The sequence below is a fragment of the Odontomachus brunneus genome, unplaced genomic scaffold (genome assembly GCF_010583005.1).
Source record: "Odontomachus brunneus isolate Ranch 3 - 2012 unplaced genomic scaffold, Obru_v1 Obru_scaffold_002, whole genome shotgun sequence".
In the NCBI taxonomy this organism is placed as follows: domain Eukaryota; kingdom Metazoa; phylum Arthropoda; class Insecta; order Hymenoptera; family Formicidae; genus Odontomachus; species Odontomachus brunneus.
Genome location: NW_022639452.1, coordinates 2,047,562 through 2,074,201, shown reverse-complemented (window position 1 = coordinate 2,074,201; position 26,640 = coordinate 2,047,562). Strand labels below are relative to the sequence as shown.

The window sequence follows — 26,640 nt, the reverse complement described above, 5'->3', positions numbered from 1 at the left end:
TGCTCAAGCTATGAGTTAGCCCTCAGAGGCCTCGATAAACCCGTCATCGAGTGACAAGCACCGCGTACAGAGTTCAAGGACGCCTTCGAGTATGCACTGCGTGTCTGTGAGAAAATGAGAAAGTCGCAGGTGCGAATTAGCGCGGACGTAAATAGAGCGTAATTGCAGACCGCGATGAATCAATGGAAATTGGCGTGTTCGCAGTGAGGAGGACCTTGTTTAACGCAATTAATGATCGGGAGAGCCGTCGACGTGACGCGCACAGACTGAGATTCCTGACTCCTTAGCGGATAACTCGCTTCATCTCCGTCTTGGACGACAACGGCGAGAAGTAACAATAGAGACAGCTTTTGAGACCCATTGATGCAGCAACGCGCCAAGATTTCATCGATAACCTCCGCCTATGCAGAAAATGCGATTGAGCAGGCGGCCATATTAGTGTGTGAGTCAGTTTTTGATTTTCCCTTAATGCGAAAATTACTCTTTACTTCTTCTCTTGGAATGCCTCGACCGCTCAAGGCTGGTTTCCCCCATAAAGCTCGCTCGTTAAGATATCGTTAATAATGGAAACATTCCTCGCGTCAAGTCATCGCGGGCATAGGGAGGATTCTCTCGGCGATGGGCTTGCGTTTCGCGATCGCACATGTTTTTACGCTGGAGACTGTTGTTTTGTGTCTCATAGGATTCCTTTTTTGTCGCTCGACGTCTCATCGAGCGGTCGACAAAGTAATGCGGCGACTGCTTCTTGCGATTGTTAACCACGATCGATCGTTCTCTCTTTCTCTCTCTCTTTCTCTCTTTGCACACGGTAAATTTAAGATGAACGCTCACACGACGCAAAAAGTACGCACCTGCGTTTCAGAAATCTACCGCGATTGCAGCCTCAAACGGCGGAACCAGAAGTCTCCTGCCAGACGTTCTGGACCTGCGTTTTTGCCATTGAACGACAAAAAGGGTCGTGTGCTTTTGCGTGAGCCGCGTGTTAATTGCGCTTCTCGCCGCGATAAATCTTATATCGTGTTCTCTAAAGTACAGTCAGTGTATGCTTCATTGAAATGCTGCACTTATGATTAATGCTTCAGTAAGTATAACACTGCAATCAGTAAAATCTCGCTGAAAAAATCAGTTATTGATAGTGGCGATTGTTTCTATCATTGATGCAATTTGCATATAGACCTGAAAATTGAATAATTCCGTCAATTTCTTGACAATGCGAGAACATCTGCAGACACTTGGCGAAACTTTTACTTTTAACTGACTTCGAAAGAGAACTTTCTTTAATCGACTTTAGAAATATATTTAGTGAACATTTAGTAAATAATTAATAAATACGAAATAAAAAAGAAATAAACCGTCCTTTCAAAAGCCCCGAAACATACGAGATACTTTTGTATCAATATTCCTACGTACCTTCAATCCTATCCTAATGTTCTAACGATATTAGAAGTCGGCGTAAAAAACAATTATGCAGGTAACTGACTATATAAATGTAAAGAAATAAATAATAAAAAAGGCCTGACTATTGACTCAATCAGTGAGGTTTTCGCGCCTACTCCTAATATCATTAAAACATTAGAATAGAATTGTAGCTGCATAGTTAGGGAATATTCAAAATTATTCCATATATCTTTTAAAATTATTCCATATAGCTTTCGAGGTTTTGGAAAGCGGTTAATTTGTTTTATTGATTTTATCCTGCATCTTACGGAACAATCGTGTCATCGTTGCGTCAAGATCGAATCCGCATGGATCGCTCATTGCGCGAAGCGCGTGCGGCGTTTTCCGATGGCGCATTAGACCAAAATTTATTTCGGGAGCGACTAAAGCCGTTGCCATCTACAGATTACGAAAGATCTCTCATCAGTTGCGACGAGGAGTGCGTATACACACATACATACGCACACATTTATGTTTATGCGTTTGCAGACGTACATAATGCATGGTGCAGCCGCTACGAGCGAGATTGCTACTACTTCTCGGCTTGGTCGGTTCAATGCCAAGATCGAACGACGCGACGAAACGATCGATCGACCGACCGACCGACCAAACGAACGACCGGCCGGCCGGCCGGCTCGAGCCGAGCATGCGAATCGCGGAATGTCGATCCAAATACAGCCGGCTGTCCGGGCCGTGACGCGAATTCACGATCGGGCGGGGAATATTTCGGCGACGCTCGTTTACATCGGACACGTTGTGAGTACTGTAAATCCCGACATTACGACCGGGTGAAACAGTTACACGATGACCCGTGTCACAACATGTAACGATTACGGTGAGTGCCTCGCACCTATGAATCTCTGATTTTCGACTCCTCTGAGTCGGTAAAATAAAATAACATACGTAGATGCGCGGAAAAAAAGTATAGTCGTGTCAACTGGAAAAATAGTAAAATGTGGCACAGCTTTTCTTTCTACCTTCAAGAATTTTTACTCGCGCTAACCTACACAGAGAAATAATTTTAATCTTTTAGTAAAATCGTCGTTGCTTACTTTATATTTGTAGTGATATCAAAAAAATTTAGTTAATGTAACTAATTTTATAAATTATTTGTTATCGGAGCAGAAGTAGTTTCGTTTCCAGAATAGAAAAAATTTGTTGAGTATATTTGTTCTAAGAATCACATTAATTTGCTATTGATGCAAAATAATTTATCCTTAGCAAATTTATTTGCTATTGGAGCTACTTATATAATTGCAACTGCTTATATAAATCCATTATGATTTTTAAAGCAAAATAATTTATAGATTCAGCAAGTTATATCTAGCAAATAGTGATTAGTACTCGTAGTACTAAAGCAAATCCTTTAAGCAAATCCTTTTGTTGTCCATATAATAACGAAAATATTTTGCTAGATCAGCAGAAAATTTGCTGGGCCAGCAAATTATTTTTCTCCGTTTAGATGCACGGAAAAAAAATAGTCGTGTCAACCGGAAAAAATAGTAAAATGTGGCAAAGTTTTTCTTTCTAGCTTCAAGAATCAATTTTTGCTCGCGCTAACCTACACGGAAAAAAATAATTTGCTGCAGCAGCAAATTAATTTTACATACATATGGATAGTTCAATATAATTCATTGCTGTGTTAGCTACTTTTTCTTTGCTGCAGAAATTTATTTTCTTGCTATGATAACAAGAAAGTCTGCTCTTACAATAAAAAAGTGGCTAACGTAGCAAATTTGCTATAGATGGATAACTAAACATAATTTAGCTACTTTTTTGTTGCAGGAGCAGATTTTCTTGTTATTATAGCAAGAAAATTGGCTCCTGCAACAAAGAAAAAGTGGCTAATACAGCAAATTATGTTTAATTGTCTATATCTAGCAGATCTTTTTTTCCGAGTACCAATTCGTTATCTCAAAAATATAAATGGTTACGGCAGAAAATTTTTATGAAGAGAATAAAAATTGGTCATAGTAGCAATTCTTTTCTTGTCAGTGTATTCACGATAAACATGTTTGATTATATTAATCAAATATCTTGTGAAACATAAACAAACTAGAAAATTCAAATTGAAGTTACCAGAATTCTCGATTCAAATTAATGAAGAATCTTGAACAGAATTCTGATAACTTCCACCAAAATTTCTGATTTGTTGATATTTTTCACCAAAAATTTGCTTAATCCTACAAAATTTTTTTCTATGTTGCTCTCAATTTCTATTAGACGGAGATATCCATTATGAAAAATCAAATGGAAATTCAGATTTTTTCTCTCGTATAATGTAAATAACTTTTTTAATTTCACAATTGTTGAGGCTTTCAGATTCGGACACAAGTGATATGCATCGGAAGCGTTTAATTATTTATAACGATAAGGAAAGCTTTTATTAAGCTGATTTTCCGTGCATTTAAATATATTATATAATACTAAATTAATAGCATTCCACAAGATTCATTGTAGAGAATGTCAAATTAAAAATTCACCGAGCACCTTTTACCTCTTTCTTTTTTCTCTTTTTTTTTTTTTTTTGATAGAATTTCGTTTCTTTTTCATACGAGTGGAAACGTTAGACGAGATTGCCGCATAAGTTAGCGGAGTACGCGAGAAAAAAAAATGTAAAAGCTGTTTGAACAACTCAACGCGTCGTTAGGTTCGATTATCGATATTAGCTTGCATCTCAGCGGAGTAGAGTTTTCGGGAACCGACTTCAGTTATCCGGCGTATCGTAATCGCACGGTCAACATGAGTATTTATGAGGCTGCCTAAACCTCCGGCCAAGCACCTCGGACGTCGAAAAATTTATGCTAATCGTTTCCCTTTAGGACCTTCGTTAATGATCCACCGATCTACTTCTCTCGAGCGGGCGCAAGAACTCTCGCCGGTGTTTCCACGAAAAGTCAGAACCGCGGGCAATAAGTTATATTTACGCGACTAATTTATAATGCGATCCCGCAGCCAGCAGAAAAAGGAGCTGTCGCGTGAACGAAGTTCGCGCCTCGAAAAACCGGGGACCGGCTTTCTCATTTAAATGACAGGCGTTTATCTTCGTCCGTTGCTCGCAATTTCAACCGTCACGGCAACTTCCACAAAGCATCACAAAACGTGCTAATTCATTGATTATTAACCGTAATTATAATTCACTAGCGTTTCTTTTCACTTCTTACACGTGTGCTCTGTCTCGATTTTTCTAATTAAATTTTCCGATGATAAAATTGCTGAAGTTAATTATCTATACTATGTCGTTAATTAATTTTATACGGGAATAGAATGATTGACATTTAATGGATGATCCGAGTGTAATCTCTGTCACTAACACCGTTAGTATTAACTCCGAATTGTTTCGACGATAGTGAATTTTCACTGGACTTTCATAACCAAACCAGGTAAACGCGGTCCCTTTAATCGGAGAAGCACGAGTCTCCGTTCACATTCGCGAATGCAAAAAGAAAAAATATATATGCATATATGAACTCACATCTCGTTGCACTCGACGAAGAATCCCCGTCGTTTCCCTTCAATCGTCCGCGATCCTCGTCGTCATCTCGCGATTTTCCACGTTGTTTCCTGGCGCGACCCGAATCCTTCGTGGTCCCCGGGAACTCGCGTGTACCTCACCGCGACAGAGAAAGAGAAATAGAGAAAGAGAAGAGAGAGAAAGAGAGAGAGAGAAAGAACGGCCCGACGGACGTTGCGACGTCTTTTCAGCAACTATTCTGCAAAATCGGTTGCCGATCGTGGCACGTTCCCGAGAGGGAGTAAGTCCTGAGGACGCGGATGGCTCCTACTTATAAAGACTTGGCCAAGACTTGGCTCTCCAATTGGCCTGCCGGTGTGCGTGGAGCGCACCTATGTGCGTGTGTGCACGCGAGAAGGAATCGTGGCCGCGTACAGGTGTGGAAGGGGGCACAAACCGTGTCCCGATCGTTACACACGCTCGATGTTACACATTACACCGGCCCGTCCAGGAATTCGCACCTCCACTACAGGAGAATTCCGACGACACTCGGAATTCTCCTCTGATTCGCGTCTCCGTCTTCTTCTCTCCCACCCGGTCCCAATCCGCGTTAGTAATCACAATCGTAGAATTTGCTGGAAGAATATTTCGTTTCGAATCCAGCGGCGACGAGGACGTAATGCGTGTCTCGCCGATCTTCGCCGATTAGCCCTCTTACGCGAAGCGCGTCGCCACTTTGAGTGAAACGTCTTGAGGTTCTCTCGCATTTACTCAATTGCGAACTCTCCTCTTATCTCCCCTTGCAATTATACACGGAGTAAGATAATTTGTTGACCCAGCAAATTTTCTGTCTAGCAAAATCTTTTCGTTATTATATGGACAGCAAAAATATTTGCTAAGAGTACTAGTCACTATTTGCTGGATACAATTTGTTGAATCTACAAATTTTGCTGTAAGAACCATGATGGATCTATATAAGTAGTTGCAGTTTTGCTCCGATAGCAAATAAATTTGCTAAGGATACATTATTTTGCATCAATAGTAAATTAACGTGATTCTTAGGACAAATACACTCAACAAATATTTTTTATCCTAGCAACGAAACTACTGCTCTGATAACGAATAATTTGTAAAATTAGTTACGTCAATTAAATTTTGTTGTTGTCACTATGTAGGAATATGCAGTAGCAACGACGATTTTGCTAAAAGAGCAAAATTATTTTTCTCCGTGTAACAATTCACGGAAAAAAAAGATTTGCTGCAGCAGCAAACTAATTTGCTATATATGGACATTTAAACATAATTCACTGTGTTAGTTACTTTTTCGTTGCTGCAGAAACCTATGATAACAAGAAAATCTACTCGTACAACAAGAAAAGTGGCTAACGCAGCAAATTTGCTACAGATGGACAGTGGTGTAGCCAGAAAAAAGTTTCGGGGGGGGGCTGCAAAAATTTTTTTCACACTTAGCGTAACCCAAAAAATTAATTTCGAGAGGTTGCAGTCCCCTCAGTCCCCTCCCGGCTACGCCACTGCAGATGGATAACTAAACATAATTTACTGCTTCAGCTACTTTTTTGTCGCAGAAGCAGATTTTCTTGTTATCTTAATAGGGAAATTGGTTTCTATAGCAAAAAAAGTGGCTAATACAACAAATTATGTTTAGTTGTCTATGTATTTTTTTTTCGTGTGTACTTGCTTCGTGAGATTATTTCATCGCGACAGCGGATTGCAAAATGAACACCGTGCAGGTGGCAGTTCACCAAGTTATCAAAATTGAGAGTCATTGCGATGAATTTACGCGGTAATAATATAATTAATAATATAGTTCAGAACACTAAATTATAATAATTAATGATATAATTATTAGGCAAGCCCGCGGCTCAATTGCTGTGCATGGAGCGCGACAATTTCGATGACGTCAATATTCATCATTTCTAGACGAAAAAAAAAAGATCTACATATGGATAACTAAATATAATTTGCTGTATTAGCCACTTTTATTTTGCTGCAATTTCCTTGCTATGATAACAAGAAAATCTGTTCCTGCAACAAAAAAAAATAGCTAAAGCAATAAATTATTTTTAGTTGTCCATCTGCAGCAAGTTTGCTACGTTAACCCCTTTTCTTGTTGTAGGACTTTCTTGTTATCATAGCAAGAAAATAGATTCCTGCAGTAAAGAAAAAATAGCTAACACAGCGAATTATATTGAACTGTCCATATGTAGCAAATTAGTTTGCTGCTGCAGCAAGTTATTTTTTTCCGTGTATATTATTATGATACGATATGATATTTAAGTAACTCGAACATGGGACCACTTTCGGTATACTGATTGGTGCGTACAAGGAGAAATGTGCGAAATAATGAACAATGTCATTATCGACATTATGCCGCACTCCATGTATGGCAGAGAATTGAACATGACGCGGATTGTATGTGACTCGCAATCGGCCGTAGTTACGCAAGAATGATCTAACTCATATGAAGCACGCTTCGAGACAAATATACAGTTGAAGGTTTTATTAAAAAAATATAACATGACTCAAAAAGTATAAATAGTACTAAGGTTCTTCGCAATCGTTGAAGAAGTTCAGCATGGTCAAAATTGTCTTCTCTCTAAAGATATTTATTAATCAGCTTAACTCTGAAAAAGTAGGTAAACAGACGCAAGTAATAATAGCGCAGTTAGTAAAAAATGAAAACTGGTTTTCAATTAATTTTATATAATTGTATAAAATTCGAATCTGCTTTACATTGAAGGACGAGAACTACCCATATTGGTAAAAAAAAATAAAATTTCAAAAATCATAATTTTGTGAGTTGAATCACTTTTGCACACACGGAAAAAAATAATTTTGCTCTTTTAGCAAAATCGTCGTTGTTACTGCATATTCGTAGTGACATAAAAAAAAATTTAGTTGATGCAACTAATTTTATAAATTATTCGTTATCAGGACAGAAATAGTTTCGTTGCCAGGATAGAAAAAATTTGTTAAGTGTATTTGTCCTAAGAATCACGTTAATTTGCTATTAATGCAAAATAATGTATTCTTAGTTAGTATTATGCAAAATAATGTATTCTTAGTGTATTCTTAAGTTTATTTGCTATCGAAGCAAAACTGCAACTGTTTATATAAATCCATCATGGTTCTTATAGCAAAATAATTTGTAGATTTAGCAAATTATATCCAGCAAAATAGTGATTAGTACTCTTAGTAAATTTTTTTGCTGTCCATATAATAACAAAAAGATTTTGCTAGATCAGTAGAAAATTTGCTGGGCCAGCAAATTATTTTTCTCTGTGTAATTATTGTTAACTTTGACAGTTTAGTGCTTTCTTAAAGTGAATCAGTGAATAGTCACTGATATCAGTTATAATTATAGCACTGGGCAATTTTAGTGCTATACTTATAACTGCAAATCAGTGCATATTCACTGCTTTCAATGATATTTCACTGATTCACTTTAAGAGAGTGTGAGCCCTTAACGGCGTCTGAACTGTTTGCAAGCCACTGTACAAAGGAGTGCTTATCGTTTCGTGTTCGCCAGGTACCGTGCGCTATGTGTGTTTTTCCTAGCAACCGTTGGCAATAATATCTTTATCGCATTCACGTGCGCAGGAGGCTCGCCTGTGTTCCGTAGGGCAGTAAGTTACGGAGCGGGTTTCGTTATTTCGCGCGATACGATATCGATATCGATAGGAACGAGTTGAATGCAGCCCGAGGCGACGCGCCACGACGAGAGCACCGCCGACGCGGCGGCATGCGCGGCGCGTTCCCGCGAAAAACAGGTACGAAAGCGAAGGCGAGGAAGGCGAGGGCGCGTCGCGGCGTATCGGCGGAAAGTAAAGTCGACGTTGCTACATACATGGGACCGTGTTATGTCGAGCGTCGCGATTCTTCTGCTGGCCGTCGTCGGCCTTGATACGTGCCGGACGCATCTCCGTGCGCGTTTTTTCGCGCGCCGCGCCGCGCCGATAAATCGGTTTTCCCTGCCCTACGATCATCGGGCGGCCGCGGAACAGGTTCCGCTATTTATATATCGGCGGTAATGAATCTGATAAAAGGGAGCAAAAGGGAAAGAGAGCGGAAAAAAGGAGAGGAAAGAAGTGAATCACTGAGAAGCTACGAGTCACGCTGATGACGCGACCGAGGACCGATGAATGAAAACGCCGGAGGTGCGCCGCCGAATCGCCGGGCTTGAAAGTTCGTACGCTCTCCTCGCGTGTCCAAGAACGGGAGAGAGGGAGCTTGAGTGAGATTTTCATATTAGATTGCGATCTCGGAAGTCGGCGCGAAAGCCTGACCGATTGAATATAATCATGCTTTTTTTTATTATTTATTATCCTCTTACAAGTCAAAGTTGTCTCATACTTTTTAGCACTTTTGAGGTCTAGAAGTAATTTATTTTTGTAAAAAAAAGCTTTTTTTATTCCATACTTTTTAATTATTTGCCAAAAGTTCGTTTTTAAAGTCTAAATTTTCTTTGGCTCTCAAGAAAGTAATGCAGTTATCCGATCTTTAGATTATCTGAATAAATGTGATTCTAATCTAAGGATCGTGTAGACAATAACTGAATAAGTTACAAAAAGTTTTACCCCAATATCTCCGATAGTTCTCGAATTATGTTATAACTTAGTATCTCTAAATAATTTTCATTATGACTGCAAGACCACTTCTTTGAGCGTACGAAAAACAAAATTGTATAGAGCTCGGGGATCTATCTGAGCGATACGAGGAGCTTCAGGTCGCGAAGTTATCTCGGACTACTTTTTTGTTTACCGCCGAGTCACAAATTTCCTGCATTAAAGTGCGAACCTAAATTATAGACGACCGTCGATGACGGTCAGCGCTCCGGCGCGCGGTTCGACGAACTTCGCGCGGCAGGAAGCGGCCAAAATTATAAGAATTAGCTGTGAAAACGTGACGGACGACGGGCGTAGGAAACATTCGGATGAAGATGCTGTCGGCCCATGACGCGTTCGAAGGCCGCAGTCGGTGATTAGCTCGGAGATGATCATCAGCGCGATTATCCATCTAGCATCGCGACATGAATCCCGTGTGTAGCGCAGGATTCTGTGGGAATTTCGACGACTCTCGCTCATTCATCTCATTCGTGTCTAAGCCATACAAGGACTCCCGAGGACGACGAGACGCCAACGAGAAGTCGAGGCGTTGAACTCGCCGCAGCTTCCGTAGATCCTTCGGCTACCGCCGGGCTGCATCATTTCCCGCGCCGCTCCGGGTTTCTCCAAATTGAAAACAGTCTCTTCCGAAGTCCCCTCCCTCGTCGAAAGTCTCGTACATATCTTTTAGTTTGAAAAAGTTATTAAGTTTTAAAAAATTAATTGCGTATTGATTTAACGAACTCCTAGAACTCTAAACATATTAAAAAGTTACATTAACTCTAAATATGGGAAAATTTTACCGAGCGCATCTTCTTTTGTTTATAATACCCGGAAAAATGACTGAAATTTAATATTTTTTCTTTTTATTAGAATAAATATCATTATTATATGAATATAATTCTAATAATATTTTTGCACTTCAATATAAGTTAAAAAAAGTTATAATAAAGAAACAAGACAGGCATTTAACGCATTTCCAATGTGGTAACATTTCCGCAAGGAAACAGAGAAAGAGAAAGAGACTTCCTCCTTCACAGACAGGGGAATAATTATTGTGAACGCGTGTGTTTCACCTGATATTTCGTTATATCCTCGATGCGTTGATTAAAAAAAAGAAGAGAGGAAAAAGAGAAAAGATATCCTTCCTCCTGAAATGGCGTGCTGCGGCAGGCTCGCCGCGAGTTTCAACATGTATACACACCAACTAAACGTATGTACAGAAAAGGGAGTACAATGGACCGTACTTCAAGGTGCGCTCGCCATAAATGTCTCGGGGAAAAATCGCGGGTGGCTGTGGCTCCCATGTCCAGACGTACATACGAACGTAGTCCACGTCGCCGCGGTGGATGGCCGAGGAACGGTGAGGGCCAGCCAGCCTATTCTACGGAAGGGATCCTGAATTAACGAGCCGCAGGATAAAGCGCGGAAGTCCCGTGCGCCGATCCATGAATTATTCGTCCGCGGAGGACACGCGCGATTCACCTGTCGTCGGGATTTTTATCCCGGGCGCGCTGGCCAATAGACGGCCGACACAAACCGCGCGGTTCGACTCTTCATCGTCCACTCAGCGAAATGGTATTGCAGTCGTAGCGAGAATCATCTAGATACGCGGGATGAGCTGAGGTGGGTAAACGACTGGCAAACATCGCGATATCGCATATGTTTTGCGTTTAATCAGTACAAATGACAGAGACGGAATTTCTGTCGGAATTGTTTGTAACATTTAACAAGGAAGTCTCTCCGTGTGTGGAGTAAAAAACTCAAAGTAATTCAAAGTAATAATTCTGAGTTCAGATTTGAGTGTCTCAAGAAGAGAATCACCTAGATACGCGGGATGAACTAAGATGAGTAAACGACTAGCAAACATCGCGATATCGCATATGTTTTGCATTTAATGAATACAAATGACAGAGACGGAATTTCTGTCGGAACTCTTTGTAACATTTAACACAGAAGTCTCTCCGTGTGTGGAGTAAAAAACTCAAAGTAATTCAAAGTAATAATTCTGAGTTCAGATTTGAGTGTCTCAAGAAGAGAATCACCTAGATACGCGGGATGAACTAAGATGAGTAAACGACTAGCAAACATCGCGATATCGCATATGTTTTGCATTTAATGAATACAAATGACAGAGACGGAATTTCTGTCGGAACTCTTTGTAACATTTAACACAGAAGTCTCTCCGTGTGTGGAGTAAAAAACTCAAAGTAATTCAAAGTAATAATTCTGAGTGCAGATTTGAGTGTCTCAAGAAGAGAATCATCTAGATATGCGGGATAAACTGAGGTGCCCGATGAAAAATGTTTCATGCATAATTATGTATGAAATTTGTCCATACATAATTATGTATAATTATATATAATCATATAAAATTATATATAATTATATACAATTATGTATAACAATATGTATAATTACATATAAATCTATGCGTAATTATGTAAAATTATATATGAATTTATATATATAATTATACATGATTATATATATAAGTAGAATGTATGAACATGAATGGACAAATTTGATACATAATAATATATAATTATGTATAATTATATATAATTTTATATAATTTTATATAATTTTATATAATTATGTATGAAAAATTTTTCATTGGGTGGGTAAACGACTGGCAAACATCGCGATATCGCATATGTTTTGCGTTTAATCAATACAAATGACAGAGACGGAATTTCTGTCGGAACTGTTTGTAACATTTAACAAGGAAGTCTCTCCGTGTGTGGAGTAAAAAACTCAAAGTAATTTAAAGTAATAACTCTGAGTTCAGATTTGAGTATCTCAAGAAGAGAAGTTTTAAGTGACGACTATTCTACAGGCCGTAGACAGAAAAGACTAGCCCCGAGAAACCAACGAATATGTAATCCTCGTACTTGCTTAAATTCACTTGCAGATATTGTTAGAGTGCTGTTGCTATAAATTTTACATACCACGTAGAAATTTTCTAGTAGATATAAAGAATAACGATGAATTTTAACTGTGACAGTTCTATCTGGATTAGTGAAACATTTCCTTGAGTATCGCGCCTTTCACGCTCGTTATATCGCATGCTCGAGTGACATAACAGAGTGTCTTAGAATTAATATTTTCAAGTAACCAAGGATAATTTAATAATAAAGGGAGATAAGCTTGAATTACACATAATATATTCGCACGCGTGACTCGAGTCCGACCTTATTTAGTTGAGGATTAATTATAATCGCGCGCTCTCGTCGTTAATCGTAATGTGTTGATCGGTGATTTCTCAACGTTGATCAATTGCCCGTGTGCGCTGATCTTCGTAAAACTCGGTCGGTCGATGGTTTGCAAAAGGCCACGATGGCGTTTGTCATTAGGAGAACCGAAAGGGCTCAGCGCGCGCCCTTAGAAGATGGAATATCCTGTCGACACGCGGATACTACGCAGAAGCGAAGACCGATGATTTATGAGTCGCGGAGATCTCAAACCACCTTTAATATTTCAAGTACTTTTGCGTGCGTGCGTCTTGTATATTTCTGTATGATATACTGTTATTAAGTCGTGAGCATGCACACACACACACACACATACACCGGTTTCTCTTAATACAGTTTTTTATTTCGCGAATTCCATTCATCCGTCTCCGCGGTAACTCAAAATTTATTCGTCCTACGTGCATAGCAAGTAATCGCGCGGATCGAGGGGAGCGAATAAGCGGATTACACACGAAAAATTCAGCAAAAACGACAATCGCGCAAACTGAACGCGACTGATGCTAAAGTCGATGATGACGAACTCGAACAATGTCAATAACGCAGAGATGATTGTGACTGACATATTCTTTTCGTATTTCTTGTACATACAGAACTTACGTAAATGTGTTATTTGTTACAAATATTTCATAAGTTTGTATATATATATATTTTTTTTTATACCCTTATAGAAATATCATATTAAGAATCATTGATAATTACTTATTATCCAGTATTTTTAATACTGAAAATAAGTAATTATCAATGATTCTTAGTATGATATTTCTATAAGGGTAGAATATATATATTCTATAAAGTTTAAATATTTAAAGACCAGGGAGTCAATCATGAATCTTTTCTCCTAACGTGAACTCGTAAAAAGTAAACATTTCTATATGCTTTTACATTAGAAAATTTTCACTTTCCACAAGTTCACGCTAGAGGAAAAAATTCATGATCGACCAGTAGAACAACGAAAATATCCAAAATCAGGTTATCGATACTTATCCGGCGTTATCGATACTTTTACACCATGGATCTTAAGATGGACGTAACAATTACCCTGCGTATCGGTCCGCCCTGCACCATCTCCGTCAAATGTGCGCAATACATGCAATGAGGATGTTGGGCCTAAATAAAATGTAAGCGGCAACATGCGAGAAGGTGATGAAAAAGGCGCGTCATCGTCGCCGTCAGCGATGAAACGACGCAACGATCGCAGTCATAAAGATCTCTCCGTCGCTTCTTTTTGCTCTCAACGCTTCTTTTTTCATTATCATCGTCGATATCACGCGAACGCGAAGGAGGAGGAGGAGGAGGAGGAGCAGCGCAGAAGCAGCCGGGCTCTTGGAAGGCCGCGATATCTTAGCACGATTTATAAATAACCGAGCGTCCCTTCGCGCGCGCGCGCGCGCGCCCTTCTCTCCTCGCTCTCGTCTCTCTCTCCCCTTTGCACTCCGACTTTTTTGCGTTCCGAGGGGGCCCGTAATTCAAGTTGCCTCGCATGTATAGCATACGCGCAAAAGGTAATTAACATCGTCGGTGTCGAGAAAACAGCGCCTCCGGCGAGCTTCGCTCGGCAAGGAGGAAGAAAAAGCAAAAAGAAAAACGAACATTTTCGGTATTGATTCTCTCGACTCGCTTTTTAACGGGGCGATGCGTTGCCTCCCTCCTCCCCTATACTCGACTGCAGGGTACCTGTAAAACTGGGTATACATTGAGAGAACGCATTGAGAAAAAAATATTTGATATTTGTAACTAATATTTTAGCGGTGTCCATGCATGTTAGATTTAGTTTCCGGGTTTGAGCCGCGTGGATTCTTCTTTGTTTGATTCCGATCTTTCGCGAACATTTTAGTTCGCTTCATCAGGAAGGAAGCATCATAGGCATCAGGTCGTTCCTCTAATATGATATTTGTAACCATAATCGTATATAAACAATTACTATAAATTACAGTCGAGAAATTATTTTTTGTTATTAAATTCTACTATAATACTAGTGATAATAACCTCATATGCATTATCATTTTAATACGAAAAATTGGTTGGAGCCAACTCTTGTCTTATCTATCTCTTATCTATCTAGCTAGACAACTTTCGCTATGACTGCACTTTTTGGTGTGTATCACACGTTCGAACGTTTGTTCGTTCGCTCGGTGTATATCCAGCTGAACGCCTCGCCCGATGCATGCGATACGAAAGTATCCCTCTCGGTATTCTGCGAAAAAACCGAGGGGAGACCCGCCACCCTCGGTTGGCAAGCCAGACTGGTAGTTACCGGCTGCGCGAATTCATTAGGACGACGATTATTTATTGCCACGGTGTGGAAGGAGGAAGGTGCAAGGGAGCGCAAGAGCGCGTCGCTCTAATCTCGGCGACGAGGCGGACGAGCTCTCGGAAGCGAGTGAGAAAACAGTCGGTTGCTGAGCGGCGATACTTATCGTTAATTAAACGGATACCTACTTAACGCTGTATTGCGTTTGAAGAGATGCGGTCGATCACCGAGATGTGTCCACGCGAAAAATCAGATGGATGAAGCGATCGACTCCGAACTCGTTTTGACAACCAAGCCAACTGGTCGCTGACGATTGAAATCGTGGAAGAGATTAGCGATGATTCAGCCACTGCGCTAGTTTGCCGTTTTAATGAGTGAACACGATATGCAAATCGGCGAGGAGTATACGATACTTCAGGCACATGAGCCGCTGACCAGTTATGTATTTTTGAAGAGACCACACGGCGAATGTAGCCGGTGGCGAAAGTATAATTCATCCTCGTCGTTGCCCAAGGTGTCGGCTGTCGCGTGCGTCTTCGTGGCCAGCTCGCCGCTATTTAGCACAATATCCATCAAGTTCGAGAGCCTGATTGATTTCAGGAAGGCCGTCTCCTCGAGAGGAGAGAACGTCTTTTTAACATCGCCGCCGAAAATTTCCGTAATCCACGGGCATCGGCCCTTAACATACGCACGACACGCACACAGAAAATTGTAACATTCTGCATTCAAGTAAATATTATCTGTGTGTTTCAAATATTTTTTATATATATACATATAAATTAAAATGCTTGTCTATGTTTCTATTAACTCTTAAACTTTTCGATCGATCTGGACTAAATTTTGTATAGTCACTCTCCAGGAGTTTGCGGAAAATACAGATCATAACCTGGACATTCTACCTTCTCGCCCTCATTTCATCTTAATACTTTATAACAGTATTCATATAACATTAAAAGAAAAGAATATTGAAAAAAAAGCATCTTTTCGGATACTAATAACATATTTACTTAAATCTAAATCTTTCTATTTAAGTAAAATAAACTATTTAAGTAAAATAAAATTGCTCTCACGAGAAGTTAAGGTTCTAAGAAAATGTCGATTTTTTTATTTAAAAAATATTTTAGTATGTGCCCATCAAATAAATATTTTTTTTTATTCTTTAGATATTTTTTCTCTTTGTGTAATATTTTTGTAAAGAAAATAAATTCATCTTTTAAATACACGATAATGAGCTTCCCTCTATTATCGAGAAGATACTCTCTTAAAATGAATCAATCAAACATCACTGAAAACAGTGAATATACACTGATTTGTAGCTAAAAGTATAGCACTGAAAATGCTCAGTGCTATACTTATAACTGATATCAGTGACTATTCACTGATTCGCTTTAAGAGAGCATTCTTTCTTAAAGGTAACTAGTCCGAAAGAAGGAAAGTAAACTGAGTAATCGCTCTTCTTAGCAGATGAATGATATTTTTCTCTATGGGCGCGCCTTTTACATTTTTATTCACCGGGATTCAAACCGCCATTCCATTCCGCGTCACCGATAGCGACTATTGTCGATGGTAAATGGATGGAGACAACCGTTTTCCCATACGGATACCGTTGGAAAATTTAGATAAGAGAGTCTCGTACCCGTAACGGGTACTCACGGTGAGAAAAAAAATCCCATCCCTCACCCATACACGAGGCGACGACGAGAGCTGGTCGTCGATATTCTAGCGGGCGCGGAATCAACCGTAAAAGTGTCATTGATCGATTCCAGCGTGGATGACGCCGCTCACCTCTGGCCGCTCACATATTCCGCACACAACGGGGACCGTCCTGCTTGAAAGATTCATTCAGCATTCCCGACATTTTTCCCCGTGCTAGCCTCACGGAATCGGAGATTGACGCGCTGCTACTCTATCCTTAATACCAATCTGAATATTTTAGCGACGCCGCGCTTGTGTCGGCGTGAATTGCGTATATTCTTCAAGCAAGAATACCCCGACGTGAGCGTACTTCAGGTGCAACATGGTAGAAGAGACCAGGACATGTTCGCAACAGGGGAGGTTGGCAAAACGTCTCGCTTGTGTAATTATCGTGAAGGGAACGGTGGAAATCGCAGTTCCTTTTAGGAGATAGACACTTCTCCCTGAGTTTCAGGTTTGTTTCAGTTTGTTTTCAGATTTAAAAATCGGTAGATATAGCAGTTAAAAAGAGGGAAGTCTGATTTTACAGCAGCCGAGTGAATTCTCGAACACTTCGAAATTTAACGTCAACACTCCTCATTGCGAATGCATCAACTTGAGTGACACGTTATCAGTTAGAACGAAGTTTTCTACAGCTCTGTGACATATTATTTTGTATAACAAGAACAATTTTTAGTCATAAGATGGCTGGAACATAGAAGAAGATCATCTCTGTGTCTTTTACGCAGTCAATCGCCGGAACGAGTTGACAGAAAAGTTTCTATCGAAATTCTCTATCAAGTTCACCTGTCAGGCTCTTCCCTAACCACCTGAGAATGCTTGATAAAGCTTGCCTGCGCGTCGTCGCGAGCTCTCCTCGAGACGTATTGCTGCGCGTCATAACGAATTATCCTCGTCCTCGTCGTTTCCCGACGTTTGCGGCCCTCGCGTGTTTCTTTCAAACTGACGATTATAGCTGAGACCGATAATCGCGGAACGAGACGCCAGCTCGCCTTAATCTCCTTCTTGTTCTTTTTCTTCTTCGTCTCGGACCTCCCCGGGATCATCTTCGTGCGGCTCCCTGCGTCCTTTGTCCGACATGCGGTTGTACGTTGCACGTACGGCCGTTTCGATCCATCGACGACCAAGGACGACTGAATCACCGCCTCGCACACCGGCTATCATTAACGGTCTATAAAATTCTATCGGTACTTGCGTCTCGCGAGCGTCACCTCGAGCTTGCGAGCGGATAAGTACGAAGGTGCGACGCGAGGCGATCACTCGCCCGCTCTTAACGGTCCGAATTGTTCTCCACCGCAGGAATAACCGACATTTACGGTGCTCGGCGATCTTTACTTCTATCCTACGTGGCAGTACGTTCGCCTGGACGAGATCCCCGCTCGACCTCCGCTCCAATCGTTAAGGGAAACATGCGAGCGACCGTTACGCGCTGTACGCGGGCGATCTATGAAGCAACTGATTGTACATTTTGTTTATAATCCATACAATCGCGGCGAATTTATCACGACGCGCAACCCGCAATTTTTCTTTTACGACCACGTGTTCGCCCTCCTGCGCTTTTTGCAAAGTGGCGTCCATTGAAATTCGCGCCTGAGGCGAAGCACCACGGCGTTTTGGTTTTGTTAAGGAATCCTTCGCGACTCACTTGCGCGTCCAGCTGTTAAATTAACGTCCGAAGAATCGACGGATTGAATCGGGATCGACTGATCGACACGTGTGGTGTCTCAATTGAAGGTTTTGCATATGTATCTCGGATTTCGGATCCCTTCCTCTCCTTTGTTTCTCCTCATGATCCATAAACGACGCTTTCATGCTAAACAGACGGATACTGCAACTTTCCTTCGTCGTGAAGTAACGTTAGGAATATAAGCATAATTGCTGTGAGATACATCTGATTAATATAACGGGCTACGACCACTCGAGTTGTTAGCGAAAAAATCGGAACGATTCCCAAATACCTAAATTCCCAAATACTCGCGCTCCTCTTTACGCGCGGCAAAACCGGCTTTGCCGCACGACATGGAAAATGTAAGCCAGCGTTGGCGAGAACAATAATCACGAATCTCGAGCTAATATTGAACAACTATAAAAAAATATACGCACTCAAATATACAAATATATATGTATGTATGTTGAGAGAAATTATCCGATAAAAAATTAAGAAACAAATATTTCCGATCAAAATACCGATGAATTTTCTGATCAGGATATCCGATTAAATTTATTTCCGAACATAATGGCATTTCATCAGATCAAAAAATTATAAATTGATATTTCTCATCGAATGTTTCCTGATTGGATACAAAAATTCATTGATATATTGATCAGAAATATTTGTTCGTTAATTTCTTATCGAATAATTTCTCTCAGTGTAGTGAAACATTACGTGATTAAACGTTAAAAAATTTGAGGAATTTCAGGAGATTTTTCTTAAAAAAAATAATTAAAATAATATGGTCCTACTTTGGCAAACAGTTATTAATGGCCACCAATATTGGACGATATCAAGCAAATATAAAGGGAAATTAAGAGAATCTCGGCAATTTATTTTTAATAATTATGAAGCTTGAGCAGACGAGATGCGGCGGATGTCGCATCGGCCAACTGCACTTGCCCGTTTAACTGCGAATACGTTGTGATGTAATAACATTGTAATGTGAGGAGCGGGTGGTCCGTGGCCCTCTTTACCGTAGGCGGGCGATCGAGCTTGTACGCGAGAATGTTCGCGCTCCTTCGACTACTGTTACTGTCCAAATTTATTCAGTGACGCTGCAGCTATTTCGGCCAGGCGTCCACGGAGGTTCCTTAAGAGCAACGGACAAAGTGTAACGGCACATTTGCAAAAGGACCCTCCTTCTTCGCGGAAGTGGACATTAGCATGTATTGTTGACTGTGTTTCGCGCGCCGGAGCGTTTGTGTTTACGTTTGTTTGTTGCGGTCGAAGGAGCGTGTGCGTCGGTTCTCCAAACGAGCTGACGAATTTGAGATTTCGTGTCGCAGAGGCGAACTTTTCCATTTGTGACCCACAAAAATAAATACGTATTTACGTTACGTGGATTCTTCTTATTTTTATTTGATATTCCGGCCACGCGCGCGCGCGCGAACTCCCCGCGATGATATTGCTCGAAACGGCGCACGGTGTCCTTAACGGTACATCGGTGTGATATCGACTCCAGCTCGTCGATAAACAAATGCACGGTGGTGTGCAAATTAGCCGCGAATACGAGATACCCGCTTCCCCGCAGAAAACGTATCCTCGAGATTCCTCCGAGAAGATATTGCCGCGCCCCGTTAGGAACTGTGTTGTCTTGTCGGCGTATTGAAAAGTGCAGAGAATTTTATTTCGATTTACTTCACGGTATTGCTTGTCGGAATATAGAAAATGCGAGTATGCGAACGATCAGACGAGTATAATTTAAGTTCAACATTGTGCTCTTCTATTAATATCTTCATCTATTCTACGCTGAGAGGACAAAAATATTTAAAAATTAATCAATATTTCTCTTCATTTAAATTGAGTAAACAATACTGGGTTTAAATGAAAAGAATTTTGATTTAAATAAATATGTTAATGGTACCCACCTAAGAAATATTTGTTAATTTTTAGACATTTTTTTCTCATTGTATTTATTTTTCATATTTACAGGACGAGATGCAGATCCATAAGACTGAAGGACTCGAAGAATCGTATAGTTTTAAAACAGCGTATTAGGCATCAGTCGATGAAAATTTTTCTTGATTAACGTGTATAATCGTCAAATCGTTAAATTATAATCGTTGATTAAAGTAATCGACAAATCAATAATCGAAATTAACTAACCTCGCATCATACACAAGATTACAAGTAATTTCATCGATTGATGAAACGAATTAGTATATAATCAATTATATTGAAGTTTGATTAATATCATCGATCGATTAAATTACTTGTGATTTTATGCATGGCAATTAATCTTGATTGTCGATTTGCCGATTATTTTAATCGATGAATATCTTCATCGATTAATATCCAACACTGTTTTAAAAGAGTAACGATGAGATTCTTCAAATGGCGACGGTTGAGGAGAGAGTAAGTTATTAATTTATCGTCGTCCACTTGCATTTCCTCTGATTCGTGCGTCTGATAGCATTTTTGCCATGAGTACTAGTTGTAAGTTATCCTCTTATCACATAAATTATTTTCCTCTTTTTATAATATGACCGGTATATTCTGTGTGGTTGAGCGTGTCTTCTCGGCGAAATATATCACTTTTAGAGTCTCTCCGCGTATATTTCGCTAGCGATGCGCAATTTGTGCGCGCGCGTTTACGCGTCGTGGACGCAACCGCGAGATTTCCGTGGACGCAGCGCGCCGGCCCGGCGGCAATAAGGAAACTCATATAGTCCTCGAATCTGGTTTCGGTTATGTAGGCGACTTTACGATCGAGACACAGTTAACCGTTGAGCTCGGACACTTCTGACGTCGGCACGCGGTGTACAGGACGGCTCGGAATCCTGCCGGTGCCTCCCGAAAAGGACGCTTCTTCCTACACGTGGATTAGGCGCCTACGGCGCCTATTCCCCTTGCAAATAACAGAATCTTATTCTTCCCGCTCGTTACTTTAACGGAATCTTAATTTACAGCTCGAAGGTCGAGTCGAATATTCGATATCGAATATTATCGGATGTTGGCTTTAGAAAGCGTCGCGGGGAAATTCCGCGAGTTCAAAATGAAAAATCAACTGAATGATCGTGATTCTTTAATGCACAGTCGAGAGAAAGAAGCCAGTCAGACCTGACGCAAGATTTCAGTCCACTCAGTATGCAAAAACAATGCGTAACCTACTCAGATAAATGTGCACGGAGAAAAATAACTTGTACAGATAAATTGAAATAGAGAACGGAGCACTGAACAGAGTCTCCTACAAAAATTGTCCCGCAAAATGTGGACAATTTTTCTTAAATTTATCTCATTACTCCATTTTCTGTCTCTCCATTTACTTTCACAATATTGAGTATTAATCGAGCATCAAAATTAATTAATCGTCATATGTAAAATCATAAATAATTTAATCGGCTGATGACAGTGGCGTAGCCAGAAAAAAGTTTTGGGGGGCTGTGCTTTTTATTTTTGACGAGCAAAAGAAAAGGTCATTCGAAAAAATTTTTCTCACATTTAGCATAACTCAGAAAATTAATTTCGGGAGGGGACTGCAGCCCCTTCATGCCCCTTCCCCCCGACTACACTATTGGCTGATGAAATAAATCATCAAGCAAACTTTGATATGATTGATCATATCTAATGAATAATTAATTTCATTAAATCGATGAGATTATTTGTAACTTTGTATGTGCACGGAGAAAAATAATTTTGCTCTTTTAGCAAAATCGTCGTTACTATTGCATATTCATAGTGACAGCAAAAAAATTTAATTGACGTAACTAATTTTACAAATTATTTGAATCAGAATTCAAATGATTATGATTATTGATTATGATTATGATTATGATTGTTTTGTTGCCAGGATAAAAAAAATTTGTTGAGTGTATTTGTTCTAAGAATCACGTTAATTTGCTATCGATATAAAATAACGTATCCTTAGTAAATTTATTTGCTATCGGAACAAAACTACAACTGCTTATATAAATCCATCATGGTTCTTACAGCAAAATAATTAGTAGATTCAACAAATTATATCCAACAAATAATTATTAATACTCTTAGCAAATCTTTTTGCTGTCCATATAATAACGAAAAGATCTTGCTAGACTAGCAGAAAATTTGCTGGGCCAGCAAATTATTTTTCTCCGTGTGACGATTGATTAAATTTGATTATTGATTCGCTGATTACTTCAGTCAAAGTCAAATGATTTCAGTCGAAACTTTAATCGATCAACACTCAGCGCTGCTCGTACAGAATAGGTTGCGCAACTTGCTCTTGACTCTTATTGGCTTTTTCTTCCTGTTGATTCCACGATGAATCGTAGGCGGCGTCGTAATTTGCAAACGTAACGATCGCAGAACGCGACACGTGAGGCGTTCGCGTAACGTTCGTGAAAGCCGAAAGAGCGTAGGCCAAAGTCCTTGGCCCAGAGGAGTCACTCACCGTGAAGGAATTCCCCGCGGCCTCTTCCTAATGACCTTCGGGTCCGATCTTCGATCGTGAACTTGATCTCACGTCGCTCGACTGCTGCGTCTTATGGTAGCTTCCGACTTCCAAAATCGATGGGTGTGAAGCATCGACAGATCACTCCGTACCGTCATGCTTAACCTAATAAATGATGGTTCTGAGAGACGTTAATAAAGATTTGGTCGATGTTTCCTGATCGGATACAAAATTCATTGTTATTTTGATGGAAAATATCTGTTTGTTAATTTCTTATCGGATAATTTCTCTCAGTGCACGTATTGCTTCATTGCTAATACTTCAGCCAATAACAGCGACAGCGACAGATATCTCTATCGTCTCGATCTTTGTTTTATGTAAATCTATAATCATCGAGCACTTACGATAAACGCGCGTTTTCATCAGTTTACATCGCGACTGAGGTTTTGTCAATAACTATGTAACTTACTAAATCAACGTTGCGAGAGGAATTATTCAAAACACCCTGCTAATATGCTTGCACATGTTACGAGGCGATCTTGAAAATAAAAGGTTGGACGTGCATCTCGAATTGAGACTTCCCGGCGAGTTTCCTGGCTCGCCGGGATGAGAAGAAGAGATGGTAAATCATGAAGGTACACGATGATGGACGAGCGGTCGATGCCCAAGAGGGTGAACTCCCTGGGTGAATTCAGAGCGGGTCTCTGAGGAGAAGCGGGAAGTCGAAGGAGACGCAGAGATCCGGGTTGATGGTCGGTATCCTGATAAAACTCTTTCTCTCTCTCTTGTCCTTTTTTTCATAAGCGACGCAAGCGGCCACTCTTAAAGAGTTGGTGTTCCGTTACGAATATTTACTGCCGAAATTCCGGCGCAATGACGCGCAACCGGTGGATGCAGTCCTCCTCTTCTTCTTTTTCTTCCTGGTGGCCTTACGCGTGTGAGACGACGAAGAGATCGGTTATTAACGTATGTGTGTGTGTTTAATGATACAATCATGTGTTGTTAGCCGAATAATTAACTGTGGAACGATGTCGCGTCACAACTAATGCCGATAATCCAGAATTGGAACGTGTCGTGCGAAGTGAACGCAATCGTCGTCATCGTCGTCGTCCGACAACAGAGACACGTTCATGCAGGAGAAGGCGCTAGAGTAATGTCGTAAATTCGCGCGAGATGCTATCGGAGCAGTCGTGAATAATGCAATATCCGAAGGCAATGCGATGCGATAATCGATCCGCTTAAACGCCTTTAAACGCTTACGCTTATGACTTACGGCGTTGATACGCGTTGCTTAAGAGTGCCGAGCTTACACCTCGTAAAGTCGTTCTACTACTATTTATGAATCGCCCGAATGCATGAATATGCATGCAAATATAGATTACGGAGGACGTATAGATATAGATTTATCGAAGAAGAAGAAGAATGAAGAAGACGAACGAAGAAGAGAAGTAAGGAACTCGAGTAAGGTATTCGCACAATTCAAATTCGAGTCAAATATAACTTCCCCTGCTTCTCGACGTTAATCGTATTGCCGATGTGCCGCCAATTGATTCAAGGTACAATTGAGTGGGAAATCGCATAAGATGCTAGTCTGCTCGTTTTTGCATGCAGCATCCCAAAGCGGAAGAGAGTCGGTTCAATTAGCATCGCGAGAAAAAGAAGCGATAATGAGCGCTGTTTAATGGAAAAATGACTCATCCTGAGAATGTTCCTTAGTCTTTTTGAATCTTTTTTTTTCTCTCTACCGCCTTTTTCGCACTATGCAATTCTCGATTTAACGCGTCGCTTCGCTCGATTTTACGTAATCTCTGCTGGAAGGGAATGCCGATCAATTACATGAAGTAAAACGTTACTTCCGCCGTTAACAATCGCCGGATACGGTAGTTATTAGCGACGGTCGAACTATGCGTCCGCCTTCTTGTAGAAAATATTGCGGTAAAACAAATTACAACCAAATTGTTTTGTGATCTCGGACAATACAGAAATTATGACGGAAATTGCTATGTAAATTTGTTTAAATATATTACGCATGTTTTCTCGATTTTCTACTACAAAATTACTGCAATTATCTGAATATTTTTTTTCTATCGTATATTCGGTAGATCGCCAAATTTATTATTTCTATGATAATTGGAACTACAATGTCAGTACAGTGCAGATTTACAAAAAACATTGTAAAATGAAATGTGATCTTGAGATAATTTTTACTATGATATCTTTTTATCTTATTTTTTTCTTATCACGCCTCGTTATCTTCGAAAATAACGAGCTGAAAAGAAGAAAGTGATTTTGTTGAAATTCGAGTCTCGAAAGGATGCAAGCAATAATTAAATATTTAACGCGAAGAGTCCTGGCGTGATTTGGTGTGCTCGATCGGGCAGTTGGCGATCTACGTTACTCGCTCGCTTACGCCACACCAACAGGAAGCTATCGCCACCTCTTCTCCTTCCCGCCAAGATTTCTGCTTCTTCATTTACCTACGAGAAGTAAAAGATTTCGCGCCTTTCCACTACTCTTCTCGCGAAGAGAATACATTACGTCGCGGCAATTAATTATTTTCTGTTTAGCAATCAATATCGTTCAGATACGTTAATGAAAAACTACGTTATCAGGTGTATGCGAATATTATTCGACTTAATGTAACGTCACGCTTGTGAAATACGGTGAATCGGCTCATTACTCGCTCGACATGCTCGCAGAACGCCCCTTATTCGTGCGCAACGAACTATAACTTCTGAATTCGCTAGACGTCGAAGTTAGCAAATCGACCGTGGTACTGTAATTGGTGGAAACAGGCGAGGACGTTCCCATGGACGTTTCCGCTTTACCCGTTAAATTCTCCCGTCAAAACGACGCGGTAAATCATAGTGAATCGCGAAGCGTTCGTCTCTAACAGCAAGTAGATAACGCTATCCGAACGCTACGCGTGCACGCTTCTGCATTCCTTCGTGTAAGTTGGATAAATTTACATGACGTAATGTTAATTATTTTAACGTGCTTTTTATGTTATCATAATGAAATACCGATCGTCTTTTTTTCATTTTTAATTTAAATTCTCAAACTAGTATTAATAGTCGTCACTGGAAACTTGCCTCAGGTGAGATATTCAGATTGGAATATAGAGAACGTGATATACATTGCAAATTTTGAAGCATTATAGACCAATCATGGCCTTTCTTTAAATGCGTTTCAAAGCGTTTGCAGCGTAAATCTTCCAGCTGAATCGCTACTGCAAATGCAATGTCGCATATATGTGTGATTCAAGTGAAAAACTCAAATTTAGCTCTAAATTGATATCTGAGTATTTCACGCGGAACGAGTTTCAAATGACGACTATTAATACAGGCTCTAATGTCTGTAATAAGTAATTTTTTCTTGACATATTCGATGCTGCTGCAATAGAAATCCAGCAATAGAATTGATTGAATTGATAACATGAATTGAAAGACTAATCGACAACAATTGTTGATGGATTACCAATGTACGACTCTCGTTCCGTACGACGTACGTTTCGTTTAAAAATCATTAATATCCATACAGTTTATTCTACTGGAATTATAAATATATGTTAATACGATTAAGACCAGTTTCTTAACCTTTAGGTTACCGGCATTTTTCATTAAAAATGTGGTTTCTTTTTCTTAAAAACTTTCTGTATAAGTAACATACATATGGCGTAGAATTTTGAGATTTATGCAGAGCCACAAAAGTGGTTTTTCCGGCAATCTAAAGGTTAAATAAAGCGTACGTTGAAGTATACGTACGTTACAAAGTTGCGATCAAACTTATACATGCAGCTTACATTTTTTGCTTATTTCTCGGCAATCACATAAGATAT

The 26,640-nt window shown here is 40.1% G+C and overlaps 1 protein-coding gene across 1 annotated transcript in view; it reads right to left on the bottom strand.

Annotated features, from left to right (window-relative positions):
- LOC116842001 (mucin-19-like) overlaps positions 1-5,182 on the bottom strand; it is a 25,615-nt gene extending 20,433 nt beyond the window's left edge. Inside the window, exon 1 of the mRNA XM_032810613.1 lies at positions 4,913-5,182. The gene's annotated coding sequence lies outside the window, so the exon portion shown is untranslated. The remainder of the gene's footprint in view (positions 1-4,912) is intronic.
- Positions 5,183-26,640: the final 21,458 nt, after the last annotated feature.